At 43.8% G+C, this 8,329-nt stretch overlaps 1 non-coding gene across 1 annotated transcript; it reads right to left on the reverse strand.

The window, feature by feature from the left end:
* Positions 1–7,859: 7,859 nt before the first annotated feature.
* Positions 7,860–7,966, reverse strand: LOC122752152. Its single transcript, XR_006355948.1, has one exon. It is a non-coding gene; the product is annotated as a U6 spliceosomal RNA (small nuclear RNA).
* Positions 7,967–8,329: the final 363 nt, after the last annotated feature.

Raw genomic sequence — 8,329 nt, forward strand, 5'->3', positions numbered from 1 at the left:
TCAAAGAGCTTAACTTCTAAAGGGGAAATGAGCTAAAGAGAAGGAGGGGGTGGGAGGAGACGATGCCACCCCATCCATGGTGGTGAAGTCCACAGAGACAGAATAGAAGCCAGAAAGGGAATGGGTCCTCACCGGCCCGGGGCCCATTCCCCAAATGGAGCTTCCCTCCTCCCCAAGCAACTCAACAATAGGAGAAGAGGGACAAACAACATGGTGGACAATTGTTCCGGGGTGAAGAGGCCAGTCATTAAAACAGTAGATTTAGAATTTCCTTTATAATTTTGTTCATATCCTTAGAATGTAATCTCCTTGGGGGCAAGGACTATTGCTTTTTTGTATCCCCAGCTTCTGGAACCATGTCTGGCCCTTAGTTGTTTAATAAACTCTTGTTGAATTGAATTTGCCTAGCAAATTCTCTTCATTGTTTCATGTGTGTCAGATATGGTAAGCTTCCCCAGGTCACAGGCTATGTCTTATATTTGTCTTATAATCTTCATAGTGCCTATCAGGGTTGTGCTTAATTAATAATGTTAGCTAGAGGGGCAGCTAGGGGGAGTAGTGGATAAAGCACCATCCCTGGAGGCAGGAGGACCTGAGTTCAAATCCAGCCTCAAACACTTGACACTGGCTGTGTGACCCTGGGCAAGTCACTTAACCCTCAAAAATTAATTATGATAGCTCAAATGTCTATGTTTACATATGTATGTCACTTTGCAGTTTCTAAACCAACAGCACTGTGAGCTAAGTAGTGCAAGGTACTGTTATTTCTATTTTACAGATGAGGAAACTGAGTTTCAGAAAACTTAAGGGTATTGGAGATCATACAGCAAAAAATTAATAACCCTCTATTGATTGATCTCTGGAAAAGAAGAGCTCTGAGAGCAGCCTAGTTCATGGGGGAAACCAGGGATGGTGAGTCTATTCTTCCTTGGGATCATCATTGTGGGAAGAAAAGTGGGTGTCTTTGGAATGTAGCTGAACCTTCAGCATATGGGAATCTACCTCTCAGGACAAACACAGAATGTCAGATCTGGAAAGGACTTCAGGAATTACCTAGTCTAGCCACCTCTCCCCATTTTTATAGATGAGTAAACTAAGGTCCTGAGAAACTAAGTGACCTGTCCAAAGTTGAAAGTAGCAAGTCTAGGTCTTTCAACTTTTAAGTTTCCTCTTTGCTAGACACAACCTGGAAAGGAACAATCCTTTTATTCCTTCCTTTCCTCTCTCTGGCACTGAGTAGTGTCTCTCCCTCTATCTCTCATCTCCCTTCCTCTCTCATCCTCTCTCTCATTCTCTTCCATCCTCTTTCTCTTTCTTCCCCCACATACAGTCTCTGTCACAAACAAGGTGTGCACCTGTACACACACACACACCCCTTTTCCTAGTAGCCTAAAGAACTGGGGCACCATCTGAAAGGACTTCCCCATACCTGGAATGCTCCTTCCTCAACTCTTGTCTACTGACCTCCGAGTCTTCCTTTAAGTTCCAACAAAAATCCTGTCTTTTATTGGAAACCCTCCCCAACTCTTAATTCTGGTGCCTTCTGTCTGTTAATTATTTCCTATTTATCCTGAATATAGCTTGCTTTGTATTTATTTGTTTGCATTTTGTCTCCCCCCATTAGATTGTAAGCTATTTGAAGGCAGGGTCTGTATTTTGCCTCTTTTTGTACAGTGCTTAGCACAGTGCCAGGCACATAGTAGGTGCTTAATAGTGGTTGATTGATTGATTCTCCTGGGCCCTGAGGCCCTCTAGAAGGCAATTAGGTAGAGGATCCTGTCCTCTAAGAGCTTTTAATTCCTAACAATCCCAGTGCCCTTCCCACCATCCCCTCCTCCCCACAAAGCATCACTCCCACACGAGGACCCTTTTCAATCCAACACCACTGAAAGTTTGACACCAGCTGTTCGGCATTTACATTTTACACTGTGCAAGGTTATTTGGCTGCCACAATTTGATCTTCCCTAGTTAATAACCTTGACTTATGGAATAAAAGTGACAACTGTTCTGCTTTTGCTCCTTCTTGGGGTGGTGGGATGCTATTTGAGCCAAGGCCCAGCATTCTGTCTTCAGGCTGCCGCTCTAACTTGGAGTCTTGTCTGAACCAAGAGAGAGGCCAAGCAGGCTCTAGACAGGACTCTCCTCTGTACATAATAAGGGAGAGAACACTAGATTTAGTAAGGGGCCTTTGGTTCAAATCCCAGCTCTGCCACTCACTACCTGTGTGACCTTTAACAAGGAAGGAAGGAAATAAGCATTTATGTAGCACCTACTATGGGCCAGGCATTATCCTAAGTGCTTTATAAATGTTATCTCATTTGATCCTCACAACCCTGTGAGGTAGGACAGGTGAAGAAACTGAGGCAATCAGAGGTTAAGTGACTTGCCCAGAATCACACAGCTAATAAGCATCAGGGGCCAGATTTTAACTTAGGTCTTCCCGATTCTTAGGCCCAGCATTCTATCCACTGTGATACCCAGTTTCCTGAGTCACTTAGCCTCATTTCCTCATCTATAAGTTTACCTCTAAATTTACTCCCAGCTCTAAATCTGCAATCTTGTGTTCCCAACCTAGATGATGGTCTGTTTGGTGTATCTCCTTTCAGGCCCAAATGCTTTGTCCTACCCAGAGCAGCCACAGGTTGAGTTTCAGCCAGCTCTGATCTCCTCACCTCTCTGGGAGCCCTTCCTACTAAGGGTTAACTGTGTGTATAAAATTGATTGCGATTTTAGTAATTCGGTATAATCACAGTCTACCAGCAGGTTGCTTTTCCAGCAGGAGGGTTTGGAATTATTTTCTGGAGTTTGCAATATAGAACTTAAATTAAGCCTCAGAAGTCAGGGGAGCTCTGCTGCATCTCTAATGTAGTGCTAAATTCTCAGCAGCACAGTCTTTGTATTAAAGCCTTTGCTGGCAATTAGGTTCATTAACTATCACAATACCTTATTTATTACTCGCCGTGCCATATGGTTTCCCAGCTAAAGAATGGCGCCCATTCTCACACAGACCATTTGGCATCATAAAAATGTTAACAAATAATATTATGGCTCTCAAGGGCACAGGGCCTCGCTGGGTTCTGGGTCTGAGCGGCGGGAGAGAATATGAAAACATTTTTCTTCTATGGCGAAATAAAGAATTCCTCAAGACAGAAGTATTCAAAGAATATAGCGCTTGCATAACACAAATGGGAGTTTTATTCGCCCTGGTAATGGTTATGTCAATATTTGCATCAGCTGGGCCTCTTACTCATCTTCTTCTCTCTGTTTTGGGGCTCTTTTTGCCTTCTCTTTTCCCTGGGCCCTCCTCTCCTTTCTTGGCATGAAGTCAATGACACCCACCTGGGAGGGCCCGAGGCCTGCATTCTAGACAGTGGGGAAGCAATGCTGATGACTGTCCTAGGCTGCACATGTTTCTTTGCTGTGGGCTTGACTTTACCTCTTCCCACCCTGAATATCCTTTTGGCCAATCCCCCATGATATCTTGGCCTCCATCTTCTCTTTCCCTGTTTTCTCTTCTCTTTACTTTCTTATGTATTTTCACCAAGAATTGGGAAGTTACTTCTACATCCATGGAAACATTAAGACAGTGTTAGGTTTTTTCAGTGCCTACCCCAATATCTGTACCCTCGACTTTCCCCTATCCCCTGTCCCCTATTGTGGGCAGGGAATAGGTGAGAATTTAGAGGTAATGGAGGGATCAGTAAGGGAGATAGATGATTGAACAACAACTATGCATTTGGGTGGGTGGGGGCTAGTTTAGCCTATCCACTGTCTTATTCAGTCTGGCTGTATTGTCACAAAGGGTCTACTTAAATGTGGGGGCCACAAGAAAATTTTTGAATGGAAGCTTTCTTATCCTTTCTTAGGATGCAAAATAAAGTGATCTTTGGTGGAGGGCTCTACTTGATCATAAGTTCCTCCCGGGGAAAGGCTATTTTTGGTTTTGCCTTTTTATTCTTAATGCCTTGCACAGTGCTTGACACATAGGGCTCAATAAATATTTGTTGACTAATAAGTGTCAGGTGCATGGAGGGGAACACAGGCTCTATAGGATCTATATGTTAGATCTATAAGGGACCTTAGGGATCATTTATTCTAATTCTTTTATTTTATAAATAAGGAAACTGAGGACCAAAGAAGGAGCATGACTTGTGTAAGGTCACATAATGCATTGGTGACAGCTGGGACTACAATTCTGTTTTCCTTACATGTAGTACATTATAATTTCTTGGCCATAATAAAGCCTCCTCCCTCAGAGACACAGGAGCAGCTTAGTCAGTAGTGACCCCAGAATCCTGAAGGTCCCTGGAATTTGCTTATTATCTTACATTTCATTGTATCCCATTCCTTTTTTCCAAAAGTGGTCCTTCCCCAGCTTCCCTAGGCTGCAAAACCCATGAAGAATCATTTGTCTTGAGCTCTTAGATCCTGATTATTACAGTTAGAATGGGGGAGGGGTGTTGGGTGAGGTTGAGGAGACCCTAAGAATTTCCTTCCCTCTCATGAAGTGGATATTGTGGGCACAGAGCACTCACTGCCTATGGTGTCTTCCTGTGTCCCAAACCACCTCCCCACCACTTCCCACTGCTACTACTGTGGCAGAGGGGGTAGGGAGGTAAGGAAGAAGACAAGTTCTTGATGGATAGCTCATCTCCAACACTCCAAAAGGGTACTAGGAGGAAACCAATTGGGACTGAATGTCTTATTTTATTTTATTTTTTTAGTGAGGCAATTGGGGTTAAGTGACTTGCCCAGGGTCACACAACTAGTAAGTGTTAAGTGTCTGAGGCCGAATTTGAACTCAGGTCCTCCTGACTCCAGAGCCGGTGCTCTATCCACTGCACCATCTAGCTGCCCTGGAACTGAATGTCTTTTGACATTAAATAAATGCTACCTGAATTCAGTGCAAAACAATGCAGATCAGACCCTAGTATTTTCTAGAAGAGACCTCTGGTGGAATGTTTGGGGGTGCCCTTTGTGGAAAACAGGAGTAGGGCTTGGCATTTCAAAATGATGAGTGTTAAAGACCGTGATGAGGTAGACCTTTACCCAGAAGGAGATGTGGGGTTAGAATTCTGATTGTGTGCCAATGTATCTGCCTAAATATATGGTGGAGAAGCATGGGGCGGGGGGAGGAATATAATCTGAGTCATAGATTTAGAGACTGAGGTTCTAGGTTCAACCCCCAGCTCTGCTATTTACTAGTGTAACAGGAGCTTGGCCAATATAGAGAGTGACACTGATGACATCTCTCCACATGGAGGAGTTTTAACAGCCAAGCAAGCTGAGTGAGACCCTTATTACAGTAATGTGATCTTGGGCAAGTAATGTCACCTTTCTGGCCCTGTTTTCTTACCTGTAAAATGAGATGGTTGGACTAGATGCTCCCTTAGGGCCCCTGAAAACCGCATATATATGGTTCAAGAGCACATTTTCTACTGCTCTCACTCACTGCCCTAGACCAGAACAGAGGAAGTTAGATTGGAGGTACCAGCAAGGTTCTACTTTGCCTTGTGGGAGCCTTGTGTACTTACTGACTCAGCTCTGTTTAGCTCCTACCCCATGCCTGTATCCACAGCCTGCTTAGGAAGGGGACTACCAGACAGTACCAATATGAGATGGCCATCACAGGTCTGTGCTCATTGCCCAAGCTGACAGAAAGGTTGTCTGGGGGCAGGCACACCAATTAGCAGTGAACTTATAGAAGGAGACAGTTCTAAGGAAGAAAAACGGAACCAAAACACATGCCAATGAGATCATTTTCAGGAACATTACACATAGACAGGAGACGAGGAGAAGTGGATGGTTTTAATCATATGTAGCTGCTGGAAATTAATTTAACTGTACTGGCTCTGACTCTTTTCCCTTCCAACTCTTTAATCAAGAATTGGCCTAACCTGTGCTGAAGAATGGAAAACCTGCCTGGCCATAGACAGTGCTCCCCTCATAATCCCAACCTTTCCCCCTCAAGCTGTGACTGCATTTCCTATAACCACTACTGAGGTAATTGAGTGGTACTGTGGTCCTGGAGTCAGAAAGACCTGAGTTCAGAATTGACCTCAGACACTAGTTGTATGGCTCTGGGAAAGTCACTTTAACATCTGTCTGCCTCAGTTTCCTCAACTGTAAAATGGGGATAATAATAGCAACTACCTCTCAGGATAGAGAATGAAATGAGATAATATTGTTTTGAGGATCAAATGAGATAATATTTATAAAAAATGCTTAACATAGTGCTTGGTTATATAGGCTATATACATTTTTATTCCCTTCTCTTCTCCCTACCAGGGCCTATGGATAAGCTAGGGTTTTCTCATGGGAATGGAGGTTGCTTTTCTATGTTTCAGAGAAGACTAAGGTGAGACATCAGAAATACCTCCCTGACAGTGCAGCCCAGGAGACAGGATACCAGGCAAAGCTTAATAAACATCTGTTGATTGGTTGAATTGCCATCTCCAAAACTCTGAAAAGAGAATAAGCAAGACTCTCCCTCAATCTTCTTTGAGAACATAATTTACACACAGCACACACACTGATTGTCCGCAATGTCCACACTTCAAATGCACATCCTTATGTACAAGTTCAACCACATCCCGTCCACACACTCACAAACACACACTTCCAACACACACTCACGGACAAGCACGCCACTCAGATGCACACTCATCTACACACAAGTTCAGACACATTCACATGGTTAGGTGCACACCATTTAATGAGAGGATGCTTGCTGTAGGGCCCCAGGAGAGCGCCTGAGAGAGGTCAGTTCCACCTTGCAGCCACTAGAGGTCAGTCGGGGTCGGAAGAAATGGCTGTGCTATTGGAGATTTCAATGGCCCTCCTTCAAACCCATCCAGTGGATGTTGGTGCCTTTGTTCTGAGCTGACATGATCAATAGTTAGGGGTGTGTAAGAGAAGGTGGGGAGGGGGTGGCCACCAGATGGGATTAAGGCCTCCAAGCCTTAGGAAAGCAACTTTACTTTATCTTTTAGTCATCAACTTGACTTAAAAAATACTTACCAGCAGCCTTCCCAGAACAGGCAGTGCCCCCTTCCCTCCCACTACCCCCACCCCCAACACACACACACACAGTGATAGATGTCTGGCTCTGTATTCATGCAGATGGCGTCCTGAACACCAGGGCCTCAATAAATATTGAACCCTATTATAGAGATGGGTATCATCTCCTCCCTTCCACCGGAGATGCCCATGTTTTGTTTCCAAGAATTGTTTATCCTAACTCGCTGTTGTTTTCCCTGGAAAGGAACAAAGCAGCAGAGAGTCCCTTTGCTTGGGTGAACAAGTCTGTAACTCAGCCCACAACTTTTGGCCTAAGGTCCAGATGAATCAAGGAAAGTAGACAGATAGCTCAGCCCTTCATTTATACCCAAAAGAACCACATGAAGACAAGCTGAATTCCAAGCTAGAAGATCCTGTGAATTAGGGACTCAGAAATGAAAACAGGCTAATTCGGTATAGTCATTTTTATCTAATTTGATTGATTTTCAACTGACATCATGTTGTAAAGATAAGTGCCCTGGCTTGAGACTCAGAGGATTTGAATTCTAGGCCCTGATCTGCCACACACAACCTTGCTATGTGACTTTAGACAAGACATTTAACTTCTATGGACTTTAGTTTCTTCCTTTCGTAAAATAAAGAGGTTCAACTAGTTGATCTGAAAGGCCTCTTCCAACAATGGAAAGAGCCTTGTCTCTAGTATCAGAAGACTTGGGCTCAAATCCCTGTCTCTGATGCTTGCTTACCTGTTCCACCTTGGGCAAGCCTTAAATTCCCAGAGCCTCAGTTTCCTCATATGTACAATGATAAAGCTGGATCAGATGGCCTCTCTTCTGTCTCTAGAACAAAGATCCTTCACGAATTTTCGTGTCATCCTTGTGCAGGGGCCATGCTAATCTTCTCTGTATCGTAGCAATTTTAGTATATGTGCTGCCGAAGCAAGCACTAGAACAAAGATCCTAATGTCAACAAGTATAAGAATTCTCTCATCCCCTCAAATGAGATAATATTTATAAAAAATGCTTAACAAAGTGCTTGGCTATATAGGCTATATACATTTTTATTCCCTTTTCTTCTATCCCAAGGCCCCAGTCTACATAGTCAGTTTAGAATGACCTAAATATTTTTAGAAATATTAGAAATTAGAAATATTATTAGAAATACCGGGGCAGCTAGGTGGCGCAGTGGATAGAGCACCGGCCCTGGATTCAGGGGTACCTGAGTTCAAATCCAGCCTCAGACACTTGACACTTACTAGCTGTGTGATCCTGGGCAAGTCACTTAACTCTCATCGCCCCCCCCCCCCAAA

This window comes from Dromiciops gliroides, chromosome 3 (assembly GCF_019393635.1).
Source record: "Dromiciops gliroides isolate mDroGli1 chromosome 3, mDroGli1.pri, whole genome shotgun sequence".
Classification (NCBI taxonomy): Eukaryota; Metazoa; Chordata; class Mammalia; order Microbiotheria; family Microbiotheriidae; genus Dromiciops; species Dromiciops gliroides.